Raw genomic sequence first — 19,102 nt, forward strand, 5'->3', positions numbered from 1 at the left:
GCAGAGGCAGGCAGATTTCTGAGTTCGAGGCCAGCCTGGTCTACAAAGTGAGTTCCAGGACAGCCAAGGCTATACAGAGAAACCCTGTCTCGAAAAAAACCAAAAAATAAAAAAATAAAAATAAAAATAAAAAAGCACCTGTGTGGTTTTAAGAATCTTAACTCTCTTTAGTTTCACTTCAGAATCACTACAAGTGAATTCAGGGTTAATAATCCCCGGAAACAGTATCTTCAGGATATTACTCCAAGTTCTCAGAACATCAGGCCATGGGTGGCTTGCCCAAATCATGCTGCCCAGGATAATCTCACTCAGTGAGCACGGGAGCAGCTGAGAACTTTCTCTTCTACAAATTTACTGTGAGAAAACCACCTGTCAGCTCTAATGAACAGGAAACTCTCAGAGCTGTTAACACTGGAGGAATAGATGAAGAAAGCTGAACTGGAACTGGCACACAGGAGAACAGCCAGGAAGTTGATGTCCTTGTACTGATGGCTGCCATAGTGGTTCTGATAGGCAGAGGTAGCTAGGATGGCAGGGCACTGACTGCTGACTGCTGTGTACCTCCCATCTGCAGGCCAATGCCCTAAAGTAAATCCCAAAACACTTGCAGGGTGCAACCTTTTCCTGTGGGACATAGATCCCAAGTGGGGATTTGCTGAAAGCCTTGGAAACATCCCAGAGCTGACATGTGCAAATATGAAAAACAAGTCTGAGTGATATAGGGATTTCTGATGCCCAATGAGGAGATTGTGGACAACTAGGTTTACAAGACTTGGGTTCTCTGATGGACCACAAGACCAAGACCAGCCATGCATCAGGACTGGCACCTTCTTCATGCTCCCAAGCTGGTTTTCCCATGCTGGTGAAACAAGTTTTCACAAATAGGTACCAGTCAATGAAGAAAAACAGAATGGCACCCACACACTATACTCATAGTATACACACTATGTGTACAGTATCTATACACTATACACATATATACACACACAGTACCCACACAGCCACACAAAGCACCAATACAGGGCACACAAAGTAATTACCCTACTGCACACATAGCTGCCATACACTGTGTGTGCACAGTACCCATATTCTGAACTCATAGTACTCATACATTATACACATAGTACTCAAAAGCATGAACACCATCCACACAAGCACACAGAACTCACACATTGCACACACAATGCCCACACCCTGAACTGAGAGCACCAACACACTGCACGCATGGCACTCATATAATACACGCAGTGAAAATACACCATATTCATAGTACCTACATGCTATATGCACAGCTACAAAAAATGAAGCCCTCTAAGGGCATCAATACATGAAGAAGGGAAAAGGCACCATTCATCTAGAACACTTGACCCATGATCATGTATGTTCCTCAGAATACTTTTTTTCCTTTCTGCATTTTTTAATCCCTTTTCCTCTGCCCCAGCATCTTTCTGATCTTTGGTGCCTTGGAACTCTAGGCACTTGCCCTCTGTTACCACACCTTTTTCTGTAGACACAGGGGAATACTGGCTGAGGAATGAGTACTATAAATGACAGAGTTGTATTTGAAAGGAGATTTTGAATGCTGCAGAAGCTTGGGTGATGTAAGACTTCCTCAAGACCACTCTGGGTAGTCTTAGTCAGGTGCCTTAGATTTCTAGAAAGATAACAGCCATACAGATAAAGTCACCTTGACGTTGACCCTTGATACATAAGATACTGTAAGGATTTAGAAGATCACAGATTCTGCTTAAAGTGGGGAGATGGAGAACGCCAGTTACAGCAAATTGTTCCCAGTTCCTCCTCATCTTTAAATGAAGATGAGTAATTGCTTCTTTCAGAAATTTCCAAACTGGCTTTGAACTTCCTAAATAAAAGCATACTGCCACTCACAGGCTTCTCGGTGCTTTAAATGGGATAGAGTGAGAACATGGAACAGACCTATTCTGAGCACCAAAACAAGACTGGACCACTTTCTCGTTACAGCTCATTCTCAATGGGGATATGGTGGAGACATAGTCCTGTATACACAGACCTGAACCTCCTGGGATGACTACCCTGAAATCTCAGGGACTGGAGGACACTCATGAATCATAACCCCACTCAAACTGTACACACCAGAGTTTTGTGCAGCATGCCTTGAGCCTCTGTTTTGTCATAAGCAATCTTACCCCTCATCTTCGTTCCTAAGAGACTCAGGTCCCCACTCTGTCCATCTGCACTGTACATGTGAACAGTTCTGTTTTCTGGACTTGTCACTGTTCATGTTGTTCTTACAACCAGAATGGCCTCAGTTCCCACTCCCTAGGGTGCTGGGGATGAAGCCCAAGGCCTCACAAATAGTAGGCAAGTGCTCCACTGAGCTACCTCCCAGTCCTTAACTCTACTTTCATGTATTTATTCAGTGTGTGAGTGAGCACTATAGCACACATGTAGAGCCATTGCAGGATATTTTATCACATTGTGAAACCAGAAATTATGTTATTTACTGGGGGAAAAAAAAACCTGTTTCTAATTGTGGTGTGGCTCATCCCTTAGCACACACTTTTAATCCCTCAGGCTGGAATACAGACAGGCCTTAGTACACACCTTTAATCACATACAATGGAGATGAAGTTAGTTTGTAGAAGGAAGCACCCATGTTTGAAAGTGATGTGTAATTCAATGGCAGACAAAGAAGTGATGAATCAAATATTTGACAGAATAGGATATGCCCCACTCTTACAAGGAGAGAAAAAGGAAACTACTTAAAGGAGCATTGCAGGGAGAGGGAAAGAGAGAAGGAGAAGGAGAAGGAGGAGGAGGAAGAGAAAGAGAAGGAGGAGGAAGAGGGGGAGGAGGAAGAGGAAGAGGAGGAGGAGGAGGAAGAGGGGGAGGAAGAAGAGGAGGAGAAGGAAGAGGAGGAGGAGGTGGTAGTGGCAGAGAAGGCAGTTTTACTAGGGCAGTTGTACAGTCAGGTTGCAGAGAGAACAAGCTAGACACAGATGAAGACAGAATAAGCCAGAAAAAGAGAAGGGGCCATAAAATTAGACACAATAAGCCAGAAAATGAAAAGGGATCATAAAATTAGAACGTATTGCCAAAGTTAGTATAAGGCCAAGCAGAGAACTTCAGGAGAAACCAAGAGAAGTCATATTTAATTGACAGAATAGGTTTGAATCAATCAGCCAGAAATCAGAAAGAACAAGGGTGAACTTACTCAGCAGTATGTCTCACAGAGTGAAAACATTCTAGGCCTAGATTAGATTGTACAGAGTAAATATGTGCAAGTGGACACTAAGAGTGGGAAATATCTGGGTCTGGAAGATGACTTAGTGGTTAAGAGCACTTGCTGTTCTTCCAGAAGGCCTGAGTTTGGTTCCCAGCACCCTGAGAACAACCACTTCTAACTCCAGCTCTAGGGGATCTGGTGCCCTCTTCTGGCCACCTCCACTCACATGGTAGGCAGGTGACAGTCTCTCTCTCTCTCTCTCTCTCTCTCTCTCTCTCTCTCTCTCTCTCTCACACACACACACACACACACACACACACACACACACACACACACACACACATATACACACACACACACATACACACACACACACATATACACACACACACACAAGTAGATAAATGTAAAACTTTAAAAAGAACAGGGTCTTGCATAGGGTAGAGTTTTTGTTTGTGATTCATGTTTGTTTCCTTCATTGGTTCATTGATTTCTCTAATAATTCTGAAGAAAATGTTCTCTTGCACTTAATACAACATCTTCCTCTTTACTAATACATGTGCACCTTAGGCCCCGTGCCTATCCCTGTGTATAGAGGTTCAGAGAACATTGCTTTTGTATCTTGGAAATCAAAGACTGTGGGTTAAACTGCCAGTTCTCTAGGTGACCCACACTAAGACAAGTTACCTGTTTACAGCAAGTGGGTCATGGCAGGCAAGTGTATCCACTTTTCATAGAGACAGCTCTTAGATATGTTGGACTAGGGGTTACAGCTCAGTGGTAAACTAAGTGGAAGGTACTGAGCCAAATCCCCAGCAGTACCACCACCACAAAAAAACCAAAACTAAACTAAACCCCACACTTACAAGTTTTGGGGTTGTTTTGGTTTTTTTGTTTTGTTTTGTTTTGTTTTTGTTTTTTCCAGACAGGGTTTCTCTGTATAGCCCTGGCTGTCCTGGAACTCACTCTGTAGACCAGACTAGCCTCGAACTCAGAAATCCGCCTGCCTCTGCCTCCCAAGTGCTGGGCTTAAAGGCATGCTCCACCACTGCCCAGCAACAAGTTTTAAACCCTCTGAACACAGTCCAAGATACAAAGAAGCCATGGCTCAAAAAGACAAAACAAAACAATAAAAAGCCATGTCTCAAAAACAAACAAACAACAACAACAAAACAATTCTAAAACCCATCATTCATGTGAATATATAGATCTTCCCTACTTCGTGAGCAAGTGAAATGACAGCCAGAAGTTAAAGAACTACTGGCAGGAAATGTAGAAGGAAACACCTTGGACACTCGCACACGCTGCAGTAAGACAGCTGCAGAACTATGTCACTGCTTTCGAAAAGCAAAGAGGGATCTTCCCATATAGGCCCACAAGGGGCTGTGTGCCTAGACAAGCTGCAATATGCCCTTAATCACTGCTCAGGCCCAGCAAGGCCACCTTTCTTTCCCAGATCTGCCAATTCTCACCAGCAATCCAATACTGACAAAGCAGTTTACTGGGTACCTGTTCTCTGAGTGTAATATTGAAGGCCCTTTCCTCAGATTATCTGTAGGAACTCCAAATCTTGCCTACATTCTCTGAGATGCTTCTTTTCCACACATAATGTCACATCAGCTATCTGTGTGGCCACCCCCTACAACCTTCTACTACATGAATGACCTAAGGTTCTGAATGACAAAAAAAAAAAAAAAAAACAGTAATAAAAAACCCTGGGGACAGGCATGATGATGTCTAAATCTCTGATTCCAGCACTTAAGAGACAAGAGGAACTTGAGTTTCAGACCAGCATGGGCTATATAGCAAGACCATGTCTCAAAAGCTGGAGGGAGTGGGGGTGGGGGGAGAATGAAAAAAGGAAAGCTAGAGTGTCTGCTAACACAATTAAGAAAACATATCTGTCAAAACACAGAGAGCTACGTGTGATACTGAAAACATACTGCTGTTTCCCAACTTGCTATTAATAACCAGTTTAAGATTTTTTAAAATCCAAATTATGTTTTAAAATACTTAGAGGCTGGAAGGAGGTGGCACACGTCTCTAATCCCAGTGTTATATACACAGAGAAAGTTTGTCTTAAAAAAATAAATAAAAATAAATCCTTAGTAATTAAAAATATAAATCAAAACTAAATGGCACTAATGAAACCCTGAAATTAAATTAGTCTGCATAAAATCTTACATAAGTCATACTTAGGTCAAATTTGACTTCTTTTTGCTTTCTTTTCAGTCTTTCATAGAACTTGTCAGAAAGTGTTCTTTCTCTTCTCTACCTACAAGCAATACCATCAGGCACACTCCACTAGTAAACCAGAGCACAAACCTGAGGGAAATAAAAAGGTGGCTAAGCAATTATGGCAGAAAAGCCAAGCTTGATGGTGGACTCCTGTGATCTAGAATGCTCATTATGTAGGAGGCAAAAAGAATCAGGAGTTTAAGGACATCCTTAACTACCTCATAAGATTGAGGCCAGCCTGGACTACATGTAACCTTGTTTCAAAATAAAACATAACAAGATAAAAAGAAGACTTGGTGTGGTGGCAGACAGCTGTAATTCTAGCACTTAAAAAACTGAGAGGATTGCCTCAAATCTGAGGCCAACCTAAGCTACATACAAAGACTGAAGTCAGCCTGGGCTAAAGAATAAGATTCTAGCCAAAAAATAAAATAAAATAAAATAAAATAAGAGAAGGGGAGAAAAGAAAAGATCTGATCCTCTACCAAATGCATGTTCTCAGAGCCCAGCTCTTAGAACATGTTCAAGACCAGAATTGGCCGGGCCAGAGACAGCAGCAACAAGACAGAGGATTATGAGTGGAAAGAGTTGGCAGTGTTCCAAAGACTTGTCTTTTGGTCGTAATAGAACACTTCCTTTATCTGTTTATTTTTAGGGGTCAGGCCACTCAGCAGACTCTAGGAACAAAAGTTTCACCAGGTGGTGGTGGCACATGTTTTTAATCCCAGCACTGGAGAGGCAGAGACAGGCAGATCTCTGTTGAGGCCAACCTGGTCGACAGATTTGAGTTCCAGGTTAACCAGGGCTACATAGAGAACTCCTGTCTTGAAAAAGAACAATCTACCCACCCACAGATGTAATAGGTTCGAAGGGAAATTCCCTTTTTTGTGAGTGGTGGGGGAGGGGGTAAAGACAGGGTCTCTGTGTAGCCTTGCCGGTCCTGGAACTTATAATACTCTAGACCATGCTGGCCTTGAACTCAGAGATTCACCTGTCACTACCTCCTAGATGCAGAAATTAAAGGTGCATGCCACCACCATCCAGCTTCAAATTCTTAACAATCCAATCTCACGCCAGAGAATTTAAATTAGAGTATGTTTTCAAAGCAGAATAAAAGCCTTATTTTTTTTTTTTTTCAAAATGAGAAAACAAAAGAGCACGAAGCTCCTGAAACAGGCTGCCTGAGGCAGGTGCAAGGACTCTGGTGTTCAGATTAAAGGGGAGACAATTGTTTCTAGAACTTTCTTCTTGCTAACAGCTAAGAGAATGCCTAAGCACAGAAAGTGACTTCTGTGAGAAATTAGCTCAAGTGTTTTTCTACCCTGTACACTAAATGAGTCTCTTCAGATCTCAGAGGCTGGTCTAAGACCTCAAGGAGTACAGCACAGCAGCTGATGAGCGCCCCAGAAACCAGACCACAGGGACAGAGTGGCCCAATTTTCCTTAATTTGAAAACCTCCACACAAAGTCGCAAAGTTCACTGTTAAAACATAATTCAAATCAGCAGTGTTTGTAAATAAGACACCCTCAGCAGTAACAGACCTCCTATTCTTCAGGCATTTTCTATGCATCTTTCAAGCATGTCTTGACATTTATGCCCTGGTTCCTCTGTGGGACCAAGGAGCATCACAAGTCACAGGAACAAGGACTAGCCTGACCCTGGCATACTCTGTTGCCTGTGGTGGCCCTGGTAACAGAGACCAGTCAGAAAGAGATGAGGTTGGGTCTGGGCTCAGAATAACTGTGCACTTACATAAAGCAACAGGGGTTTTGATTTCCAAGACAGAGTTTCCCTTTGTAGCTCTGGCTGTCCTGGAACTCACTCCGTATACCAAACTGAACTTGAACTCAGAGATCCCTCTGCTTCTGCCTCCCAAGTGCTGGTATTAAAGGCGTGTGTCACCAACACCAGCCTCATGAATAGAAATTATCTAACGAAAGTAAAAGGCTTACATTCAAGGTAGAGTCATGAGAATCTTAATTAAATGTTGTCCTCGGGCAGGCTTGAGGCAAGTCTGGATTTTGGATTTCTAGGCTCTCAAAGTGAGTTCTTTCTACTATTCGAAAGAGGAAACTGGCAGTAACAGCCAACACGGTTTCCCTTCAGGAGGAAAAAAAAAAAAAAAAAGATTACAGGGTTTCTAAAGAAAATGCTAAACTTCTATTTGCAATAATTTCAACCTAAGTGTCACCAGCTTTTCTGCAATAATACGGAGATGTATCCTAAACTTTTCAGTTCAAAGTACCTAATATCATAAACTATACCAAAATGGAGGAATCACAATACAATAAACTTTACTTCATTATTCACGTGGAAAACCTATAAATTTCCTTTTGATGAACAAACTATTCTCTTGCTGAGTAGAAACACTGCCTTGCACTGGCAAGACTAGGACCAGCAATAGCGGAATTCGCGAATCTGCACCCAAACGGGAAGTTAGTTAGCCTGGAGGAGGAATCCAATCCAGCGTTCCGCAAGGGAGGCAATGCACACGCGGGAGTGCACCATTCACAGGTGTCAGTGCCTAGGCGGTTCACTAAACATTTTCTAATTAGCATTTCTTTACATTCTGATAACAATCTTCACTAACTGCACAGTGACCTTCACTAAATGCACGCTGAGATTGTAGCAAAGAGAGCCGGAGGAAATTCGCTAAGAATTTCAAACTTTCTTCCGTTTATATTTCTTTGGGTTAGAAATTATCTGTTTTTCGCCCCATTTTAGCTTGCTCCGGGGCTCCCAGATCCAGTCCTATTGTGTATAGCTGGTTCCGCCTACTAATAGTGAAATCGCTAGCTATACCAAGAAATCCCCCAACTAGCTAGAACCCTCTCCATGGTGCAAAAAATTCCAGTTTTACCCTCGGGATTGAGTTGTCTGACACTGACTTTCCCTAACCTGTGAAACTGACAGGTCTATTTACTGGGAAACAAAGACGCGACTTGAAGCGGACCCGGTTCCCTTGCGCGCCCCGTGCGCTCCGAGCGCCGCGTCTTATCTGCGCTGCCCATTCCATCGCACTGGGAGGGCCCTGAACCCCAGTTCGGCCCATTATTAAAATGGAAATCTAAAACAACCGGCATCTAGCTTCTGGGGAGACAATGACCCCCAAGGCCCCGCAGGGCCCACCTCCTGCAGTTCTGACTCTTGGCAAACTCGGCGCGGGCGGGTCCGGGTGCGGCTCCGCTGAGCGGGCGGGGGACGCACAGGGCGGAGAGGGCGGGGGGCTCAGGGACGCCCCCGGGCTGCCTCCCGGGGCCAGGCGTTGACGCAGCAGAAATTACCAGCTGGAAAAATCCCCTTCGGAGGTGACGAAGAGGGACCCCGGCGGCCGCAGTGGCTGCCGAAGGTGCCAAGGGGCCGGGAAGCCCCGCGCCGCGGCCGCCTCTACGCTCAACCCCGCAGGGACCTGCCGTGCCGCCCCGCCCACGCCACTCGGGCCGTGGCCCCGAGGGCCTGGGTCTCCGGCCGCGTTGTCCCCGGGCGCCATCGCCCCCAGGAGGGCGCCCCCGCGAGGCGGGACGGGGGGCCAGTGGCAGGGCGGGGGCGCGCCCTGGGCACAGTAACCAGGGCTGCAGCTGCCCGGCTCCCGCCCCGGACTCGGTTCCGGCTCCCGCCAGGGCTTCAGCCCCAGCCCCGGCGTGGTGCGCCAGCCTGGCCGCGCGGACAATGAGCCGGCGCAGCTTACCTGTGACCCCATGGGGCGCGGGCGCGGGCTGGCGCCGTGGCCGCGGACCGGTGATCGCGCGGCCACTGGCGAGAGCTGGGTCCGGGAGGGTCCGAGCTGCGCGCTCGCCCGGGTGGCTTGGTCCGCCCGCCGGTCCGTTCGTCCGTCCGTCAGGCCGGCGCGCGCCCCCGCGCTGCTCCAGCCCCGCGGCCCCCACGCGCCCCGCCCGCGGACCCTGACCCCGCCCCCGGCGCGCGCCCGGCCGCTGCTGATTGGTCCGCACTGCGCCCTGGCCTCGGCCACCGCCCCAGTCCCGCCCCCGCCCCCGCCTGCCGGCCCCGCCCCCCGCTCCGCCGGCTGGGCGCAGCGGGCTGGCCGGGGCCGAGTGGCCGCCGGAGCACCGGCGGCCCACCGCCCCCCTCCCGCGGGGCTGGACAGCGGAAGTGCGGGCTGGAGCTCGCTGGGCATTGTGGGAAACCCCCTCCCATGGGCTTGCGAGTGGCAAGGAATGGGGTCCGTGGGTCGACGCTCGCGCCCCACGAGAGTCTCACAACCAGAGACCACCTGATGGGAGAGGTGGGCTGGGCAAGTTCACCGCAGCAGGGTCGGGTAGGCGCACCCCGCGATGTCTGTGCACTGTCCCTGGGGACGCACGGGACTGGGTCACGACTGTGCTCGAGCCCCGCGGAGCCGTCGCGGAAAGCGCGTCTCCCAAACTTAGCGACTTCCAGGCGCGCTGAGCGGAGAAAACGCGCTCTAGGGGCGCGGTGCCCAGAAGGGGCTGGTCAGTCTTCACCCCCGCCATCCGGGGACCTGGGCGCTCTCGCAGAGAGGCGAGCGTTGGGAAGCGGGCCACGTGGCGATGTCTGCAAGCCGGACTCATATTTGACCAACTAGGAGCATTGGCTGCCGCACGTCGGTCTTGTCATCCAACTGCCGGTGAGGGTGTGGGGCTCAGACAAGTGGTGCTCGCCACCCTGTCTTGACCCGCAGCTCCTAGCCAGTGATGGCATCTTGATTTCGGTATAGCCACGGATAGGTCTCTTCACCCCGCCCCCAGTGGTGCAGTGAGGCCCGCAGGTCCTTCTTGCCTCCAGTGTCTTCGATCCGCTGAGGAGCAGAACCCGGAGCGGGCATTCCCGGTTGATCTGCGTAGGGGTTAAAGGCCACCACGGTACATCTCAGGCGCAACAGCGGGAAGGGGGGTGAGCCTGTAGATGGCCAGGGGCGTAGAGGAGTTGAACCGGGGTTGGCCAACCAATCGTGAGGCGCCCTGGGCTGTCCTCGGCCTGCCTCAAGGAGGGGCAGGCACAGCGGAATTCCTCGGGAGGTGGGAGGCTCCCGCCCTGGTGGAGGATTTCTCATGTTGTGTGAGGAGGCATTCACAGGCAGCAGTGGGAGGGCTGGCCAGAGGGGATTCTCCTTGAGTGAGCAAGGGCAAGCAGACGTCTGCCAGCCGAAGATGAAACCTGGGATACTCCCTCACTGTTCATGGGCTCATGCCCTGGCCACTCCTCACCACCCATCTAGGCTGACACTAGTGGCCAAGGTGCCCGTAGCCTCAGACTTTCTGCTGGAGGACCCTTCTGGCACATCTTATCTGAAGTGAACCCCCCCACACACACAACTTACTTCTGCCCACCTCTGTGTTCTATCCTTGGAGAAGTATGGCTGGCATAGTTCTGCTGACATACTGCTCTTGACCTCCAGGAGGGTCGGGCTGTGTAAACCTCCCTTTGAGGGGACAAAGGGCACTGTCTGTAGATAGTATTTCCCACCATTTCCCTTCGTCAATTTGGTCTCTGATGCAGCCCATGAAGGAAGGGAGGCATGGGGAGACCTCTGAGGTCACTGACCCTCAGAGCCCCAGTTTCTCCCAAGGTAACTAGGCACCCAAAGCATCCTTCAAGGAGGACCGTGTGAATGATATGCTGAGTCTGTTTCCCATGCAGAATTTGGGAGCAGTAGAAGAGCCTGTGAACACAATGAGGTTCAGTCATTTCTCAGGGAGCCCATATAAACCCCGTGTCTAACACTAACAGGCCCACTCCATATGCCAGAAGGGCTATTCATAGGAAGTCATGGTGAGCTCAGAAATGAGCCAGGACAGAGCAGATATCCCTTTCTCTAACACACACACACACACACACACACACACACACACACACACTTGCACCTCCACCCCAGCATCAGTACCAGTGATAGGACCAAGTTCCTTCCCTGTCTTCTCTGTTTCAAAAGCCAACAGCAGGTCACAAGGCCTAGACATAAAGACAATATAGCTTGTAGAAAGATTCAAGAGGCCGGGCGTGGTGGCGCACACCTTTGATCCCAGCACTCGGGAGGCAGAGGCAGGCAGATTTCTGAGTTCGAGGCCAACCTGGTCTACAAAGTGAGTTCCAGGACATCCAGGGCTATACAGAGAAACCCTGTCTTGAAAAAACCAAAAAAAAAAAAAAAAAAAAAAAGATTCAAGAACAATCCCCTGGAGATGAGACAAAGACTCCTTATCTCTATACTATCACTGTTCTTCACACTAATAAGCCCCACAATTGTTTAAAAACCAAAACAGCAGTAGCTGCAACCTCTTGCAGACCTGAGGGTTCATGGCTGAGCTGGCCCAGGTACCTTGATGTGTTTGCTTTGTTGGTTATGTAACCAGAATGGCTCAGGAACTCACAACCCACAGTTCCTCACACCAAGTGACCTGCCCTAGAGATGGCTCTCAAGGATAGACAGATAGATTGGCTTCAGTTGTACTCTGACCATGGCATTATTCACTGCAGGGGTCAGTCGAGGTGCCGTGAAGATGGGCATGATCCTTGCTATCAACAGTGAGTAGTAGACAAGACATGTGAAGAGATCCTGCAGGTCAGGGCCCTGCAGCCACATGGGTCCATGCTATTCATTGGGGTCATTCCATACTCACCCCCAGGGGTTGGAGAGAAGTTTAGGGTTTTTATAAGAGTGTTCACACCTTTAATTCCAGCACTCAGAAGACAGAGGCAAGCGGATCTCCATGAGTTCGAGGACAGCCTGGTCTACAGAGCTAGTTCCAGGACAGCCAAGGCTATGCAAAGAAACCTTGTCTCAAAAAACCAAAAGCACACAACAACAAAAAGATTGTTCGCTTGCTGCTCTTACAGAGGACCTAAGTTTGGCTCTCAACATCCACGATGGGTAGCTCACAACTGCTAGCTCCAGAGGACCTAACACCTCATCTAGCCTCAGTGGGCAGCCAGCTGTACATATGCACACACATACACATTTTTTCTAAAGAAAGTCAAGCCAGGTGTGGTGGCATATATTTTTAATACCGGTACTCAGGAAGCAGAAGCAGGTGGATCTCTCTGAATTTAAGGGCACCTGGTCTAGAAAACTAAATCCAGGCCAGCCATGGTCATTCAGTAAAACCCTATTTTGAAAAATAGTAACAACAACAAAAAAGTCACCCCTAGCTACCTGTATGAGCATGTCAGGAGACCCTAAGGGAGTTAGCAACAGGCCAGAGATTCTGGGGGCCAGAAAAAAGGGTGCAGAAGCTGGGCAGGCTATGAATGTGCTTTCTGATTAGAAGGCCCCTCAGAATAGCTCCCTTCTATCCTAGGTACCTGGAACACCACCATGATAGCCACTAAGAATGCCATGTGGCTGGCCAAGCCCACTATCCTCCGCAAACCTTCGGGACCCCCATGCCACTTGCTTTCATGGAAACCTGCCCTCCAACAACACACCCCGTGGCTTTCAAGGGGTAAAGGAAAAGGAAGGGGTCCAACTTCAGGCTGATTACTGTGAAACAATAGAGAAATCAGGGAGTTACTTGCATTTAGCCTCAGGGTCTGCTTTGTAAGTAGTAGCTTGGGAGGAGCTTTGGAAAAGAAAATTCCAGAACAGCAAATATCTTTACATATCTAATAGAGGGGGCACCCACCTACCCTGTCATTGCTAGGCACCTTCTCCCAAGACAGCATTTCCTCATCCACCCCCAGCTGGCTTTTCTGTGGCTGTCTTTGTCTCAGTCACTGGTCAGAGAGGCTGTCTGTTTATCCTTCAGCCAGTGGTGTTGCTCAGTCGTCCCCATGGCAACAGCCCTGGGAGTCCTACCCTCTCCCAGAAACCACCCAGAACCTGTCCCAGCCCTCTCCAGGACTCTGCTGGAAGTCCCTATCTAGAGAGGCCAAGAGCAGAAGGGAAGAAAGGCTACTGCTGTAGACTGAGGGTATCGGGGCTGCTCAGGGAACCTCCCACCACACATCATTCTGATCCCACAGCGGAGCTGAAGCCTGCCTGAGTCTGCAGCAAAGACCGATCCATGGCCATAGGAGGGGCTTCCTGGGCATCTCTTGGCCAGGTCTAGAGCCATCTGGACCTGCCCTCCTGTCCAGGCCTCTGCAAGACTGTCCTCCAGAGCTGCTTCAGGGCCAGGGGCTACAAGCCAACCCTGGCTGCCCCACCCCAACTGTCCTCCAGGCTTGTGCCCCTGCCAAGCCCCAACTGCCACTCCAGCTGCTATTGCCAACTGTCGCCCCTTCTCTATTCCAAGTGCTCCTTCACCCCCAACCGTTCTTCCAAAGTGCTATAGCCAACTGGCAGCCCCTTGCTCTCTAAGCCTTGCCTCCCACCTACCAGCTACAGGGCCAGAGCTTAGCATTCCAGAGTTCCTTGTGTCTCCAACCATACTGGAAGGAGTGAAGCCACACCTGCTGTGTGCCTGGATAAGCGTGGGCTGGGGGAAGGAGAGGTACTGAGTTCAAGACCAAGAGAATAGGCTGGGGATCAGGCCTCAGCAGACCAAAGAGAAGAAACAGGGAAAGAACAGAGCAGAAGCAGAGGGTAGATCAGCCAGGCCTTTGGGCTAGACCTAGCACAGGGCAGGAAGCAGCCACAGTGCATACTCAGAAACAAGTAGGTACTTTGGGTGAAGGTTCACTAGACTGTGATGTGGAGCTGGACCCTGTCATAGTCCCTTCCTCTGAAAGTTTCTTTTTTTTTTTTTTTAATATTTATTTATTTATTATGTGTAAGTACACTGCAGCTGTCTTCAAACACACCAGAAGAGGGCGTCAGAACTCATTGTGGGTGGTTGTGAGCCACCATGTGGTTGCTGGGATTTGAACTCAGGACCTTTGGAAGAGTGGTCAGTGCTCTTACCGGTTGAGCCATCTCGCCAGCCCCTCTGAAAGTTTCTTAAGCAGCTTTTCCCAACCACCAGTTCTGGCAGAAGTTGGGACCTCATCTGCTCCCACCCTACCCTCAGGTGCCCACCAGTCTTCCACAGTCTAAGCAAAACTCTGTTCCTCCATCTCAGCTGGGCACACTTGTACTGTATTGTACTGTCTCTTAAGGTAGATTTTCCACACAAGTTGCCATTTCTCTAGGCCCCTGCTATGGTCTTCTTTTCCCTTCTGTCTTCCCAAGCACCTTCTCTACCTTTGCCCAGTAGTCTGTGGCTTTTCACTTCTATAAAGGGATATTTGCCTTAACCAACCACACTCAGAAGCCCTAGTAGTCAGTCTTTCCCTGAACTTGACAGGTTACATACAGACTTGGCTGTCCCAGGGCATGCAGAGGTACCCGGGGTCTTCACCAGGCTTTGGGGAGGGATACATTGTTGCCCTCAGCAATGCAGTCTAGGGCTGTAATTCCATCTTAGTAGCTCTGAACAGGCAACAGGGGCTTTAAAGCCACTGCTCCCCAGAGGCTGCAACCTTCAGAGCTCACATTGCACAGGCTGGCGATAGCTCTGCAGATAGCACCACAGATGAAAAGGGACACCTGGTTCTACTAGGTATCCCATCTGGGAGTTCCCAGGCCTACCTGCCTGAGACATGCTAGGGGAAGATAAACTGTGTGTCAGACTTGTCCTAGAAGGAAGGGAAGGGCAGCGTACTCTCTGAGTGCCTACTATGTGTCCAGCATCTCCCCATGTAATGAGTTACTTTCCTAGATTCACCTGGCACTTCCTTCTGAACTAGGGCCTGGAACAGAAAATGAACAGTGACTGTGGCCCACAGAGACCTGTGGAATGAGGCCCTGACCTGCTTTTTGAGATGTAGTCCCTTCCTCCCACCAGGAAAAACTTTCTGGAGTACCCCCAGAAGAACCAGAAGGAGCCTGGGGAGATGGCTCAGCAGTTAGATGCATGTACTGCTCCTGCAGAGGACCCAAATTTAGTTCCCAGCACCTAGGATGGGTGGTTCACAACTATAACTCCAGTCCCACTCCCCAGGGACACCCACTGCTAGCTTCTATAAGTACTTGCACTCGCATGTATAAACCCAAACACAGATACACATAATTTTAAAATGAAACCATAAAAAAAGGGAACCAGGAAGGGGAAAGATAAGAGTTTTGTGGAGATTCTTGGTAGGTACCACCCCATACTAGGAGTAATCCTGTGGATGTCAGGTACCTCTAAGGTGATACAACAAGAGGGCACCTCATGTCCTCGAGATTCTTTCCTAAAACTTCTTACCTTAGTGATTACAAAGTCCACCCCATAGATCCTATGTGCAGTACTATCTGCTCAACACCAGGCCAGCGAGTCTTAAAACTGAAGCTCACAGGAAACAAAGGAAGCCTGAGAAGTTGTCTCAGCCTACACATACGTGAGCTGTGACATCTCTAGGCATGCTGGTGGCTGGTGCCATGGAGGGGACTGAGGTTAGAGGAGGATATTGTGGACTGGGTGGGAATGTCCAAAGAAAGTCTCAATTCAGTGGAGAGATGTGCCAACCAGGGCTTCCTGGTGCTCCCAAAGGTGTGTGGAAATGTCAGATGACCTTAGAGAAACTTAGAACCTTGAGAGGTCACACAAGAAATTCTCTGTTGTGCACAACATGCAACTTTTCTGAAATATAAAGTTATTACAAAATAAAAGTTCACTTTTTTTCTGAAAGGGGGAAGAGAAGCAAAACCAACCATTAACAAAAATGAAACAGCTCCTATGAGTTCTAGGTGTGAGCTCTGAGTGGCCACTCACAATATATCTCAGCCCAGGTCCTTATTTCCAGTTTTAAGAATTAGTACTTGAAAATGTTCGGTACTCAACCCATCCCCAAAACATGCTCATGGGTATAAACTACACTCAGGGATACTGCTCTTGTATTTTTGAGTGCTGTTGTGTGGTGAACTCTCTGCCCTTAGGCTACACACAAGATTTACCTGAACACTGTTGAATTAGAGAGCCTGCCACCTTCCATGCTGGCCGCTATCTACATGGGCACAGCCTTCATGGTGCCCCATTTGGGGCTGGGGAAATAGTTTGGTTGGTGAACTGCTTGCTATGATAGCACAAAGACTTGAATTCAATCCTGGGCTCCCATATAAAGAGCTGAGGTGTAGTGGCACCTGTGTGTCTGTAAAATCAGTTCTGGGCAGAGAAGGACAAATAGACCCCTGAGGCTAGTTGGCTAGTGGTCTAGCCTATCTTAGCCTAATTAGAAGCCCAGATCCCAGCAAGAGACAGAAAATAAAGTAAAATAGAAGGTGGACAGCCCCTAAGGAGCTCTTGACTCCCAGTCGATTTCTAGTGGTTCACAACAGCCTCTATGTTATCATGCGACACTAAATGCTATGAGGATGTCTTTGTTAAAAAAAACAGTTACAAATATGTCTACATTACAAATTTTGAATGTAGATAAACATGTAGTAGTGAGAAGTTTTTAAAAAAAAAAAACAAAGAAATATTATGGGAGTACAGTTTCATCTTAAGCTCAGGCATGGGATATGGGGCTGCCTCAGACTGTCCAGAGCAGCTGACTGTGATTTGCCTCGTGCTCTAGCAGGAGCTTGATTTTGTGAGCTGGGGATAGCTTCTGCAAGTGTGTAACATTTGGAATTCTGGGAACTCTCAGAATTGAGAGAGTATATAAATGCTAGGGACTCTAGAGGCAGTGTGGGTTGTTGGTCACAGTTGGTTGCTGTTGGTTACAGTTTTGTTACATAGGTTTGAGTAAAGAAACACTGACAACTTGCCCCAAGGAACTCAGCACCCCTAATCAGCAGGAACTAGTCTAAGGATAATGTCATCATGTTTCCTCTCTATCCTTTATTTCCCTCTCCTATCTAGTGCTATGGGTGTTGAAAGGGTGGAAAAAGTGGTGGAGAAGGGTGGAAGAAAAAAGAACCCACAAAGGAGCCAGAGTACACCTACACATGATTATATACATGGAGAAGGCTCTGAGGACCAAACTAGCTACACACACCCCCAGTTAATCATAAAAATGCTTTGTTATATTTTAAGAAAAATACAAAGAATGATGTACACCATTAATCTCAGCACTGGGGAGACAGAGACAGGCATATCTCTGTGACTTCCAGGCTATCCAGGGCCACACAGTAAGACCCTGTCTCAAATTAAAAAACAAACAAACAAACAAACAAACCAAAAAGACAAGAATTTAAAAAAAAAAAGTGTAACACCTTAGCTATTTTAATCTATGTTGGCATTGAGTATGCACAATGTGTCTTTTCCCAGGACAGTGGTCTGGTTCAATATCGATCTGTCCTGCCATCTCCAGCCAGTGTTATGGGCCTTTACCTATACCTTTACCTTTTTTGTTTGTTTCTTGTTTTTTTCTTTCTTTCTTTCTTTCTTTCTTTTTTTTTTTTTTTTTTTTTTGGTCACTTGTAACCCAGGCTGGCTTAGAAGTCACTGTGTAGCCCAAGCTGCTTCTCCAACTTCCAGCCTCCTGGGTGATTGTTCACAGATCCCTGACAAGCTATATACACACAAGTGCACTCACCTGTCTATGTACCCACTACCAACTCCAATCTGGACCTTGGTCATTCAAATGGTCCTGCCTTAAGGGGTTCCAGTCTAAGAAGCAGACTAATCCATGAGCTTAGTCTCAGAACAGTGTAACACACATCTCTGTAGAGATTTGAGGACTGTGACCCCTTTCTAGTTAGACCTGGTTGTATAGATGGATGAGGATTGGGAGCCCTGAGCTCAAGCCAAGCAGGGAGTTTCCTCAGTGGACTGAGCCACAAGTGAGCATTTGACAGCTGCGATGAGGTTCCATGGCCCACAACCACCATGTAAGATGAAACAGGTTCCAGCTATAGCCAAGATAGGGTTTCCATAGAATACCTCTGAGATTTTTGAACAAGAGATAGACATGACCTAAATCATGCTAGTCAGAGGAATGTTTAGGACTGATGTGGCATTAGGTTGAGCAGAGGTAAGAGATAAAGAGGAAACTAGAGGAACTACTTGTCTTTCTACATGGCACTGAGTGACAGCTGACTGTACTTGGAACTGGAAGCCAAGGAGATGCAGTTGTAGACACATAATAGGTGCTGCAGGCCAGGCTTCATGAGAGAAACCAGGACTGCAAGGTCAGAAGGAACAAGTTTAAGAGGAAACAGTCCACTGCCATTGATCACTGAACTCCCTGGGAGGCTGAGACTCGGAAGCCAGTAGCAGTTAGGTAACCTGTGGCTCCTTCTTCCTCTTCCTAGCTGATGTTTTCAGAGGTGGCTACTCAGGGGATAGGGTAGTGCACTGTCTTTGGATCATTTTGGCCCCTACTGAGTTTTTACATCCTGCCCCACAGGATGGAACAGTAGGACTCTGGTCTAGACTGCAGCATGACTTGAAGCATCGTCCCACAGTAGGTAAAGCCCTTCAGGATCCCCATCAAAATACTCAGGCATAGTGGTACACATCTTTAATCCCAGCATTCATGAGGCAGAGGTGGAGACAGTAGGATCTCTGTGAGTTCAGCCAAGTCAGACTGGTCCATGTAGAAAAGTACAGAGAAAAAAGAGCTACAGAGTGAGGTCCTGTTTAAAAATACACAGTTTTCATTTGTGGCTAGAGAGATAACCTACTAGTTAAGAACACTTCCTGCTTTTATAGAAAACCAGAGTTCAGTTCCCAGGACACATTATTGGCTGGTTCACAGCTGTAACTCCAGCTCCAGGAGCTCCCATCCCTTCTTATGGCCTCCTTGGATACCTGAACATGTGTGGTGGCAGACAC

At 48.0% G+C, this 19,102-nt stretch overlaps 1 protein-coding gene across 5 annotated transcripts in view; it reads right to left on the minus strand.

Annotated features, from left to right (window-relative positions):
* Positions 1-9,306, minus strand: part of Zbtb46 (zinc finger and BTB domain containing 46) — a 76,904-nt gene extending 67,598 nt beyond the window's left edge. For 2 of the 5 annotated variants that reach the window (XM_021193314.2, XM_029536290.1), the window contains exon 1: positions 9,136-9,256. The gene's annotated coding sequence lies outside the window, so the exon portion shown is untranslated. Of the gene's footprint in view, positions 1-7,399; positions 7,735-9,135 lie in introns of those variants that run through there. The other 3 variants (XM_029536289.1, XM_029536288.1, XM_029536291.1) reach the window with 3 other exon arrangements.
* Positions 9,307-19,102: the final 9,796 nt, after the last annotated feature.

Source organism: Mus pahari, chromosome 3 (assembly GCF_900095145.1).
Source record: "Mus pahari chromosome 3, PAHARI_EIJ_v1.1, whole genome shotgun sequence".
NCBI classification, from domain to species: domain Eukaryota; kingdom Metazoa; phylum Chordata; class Mammalia; order Rodentia; family Muridae; genus Mus; species Mus pahari.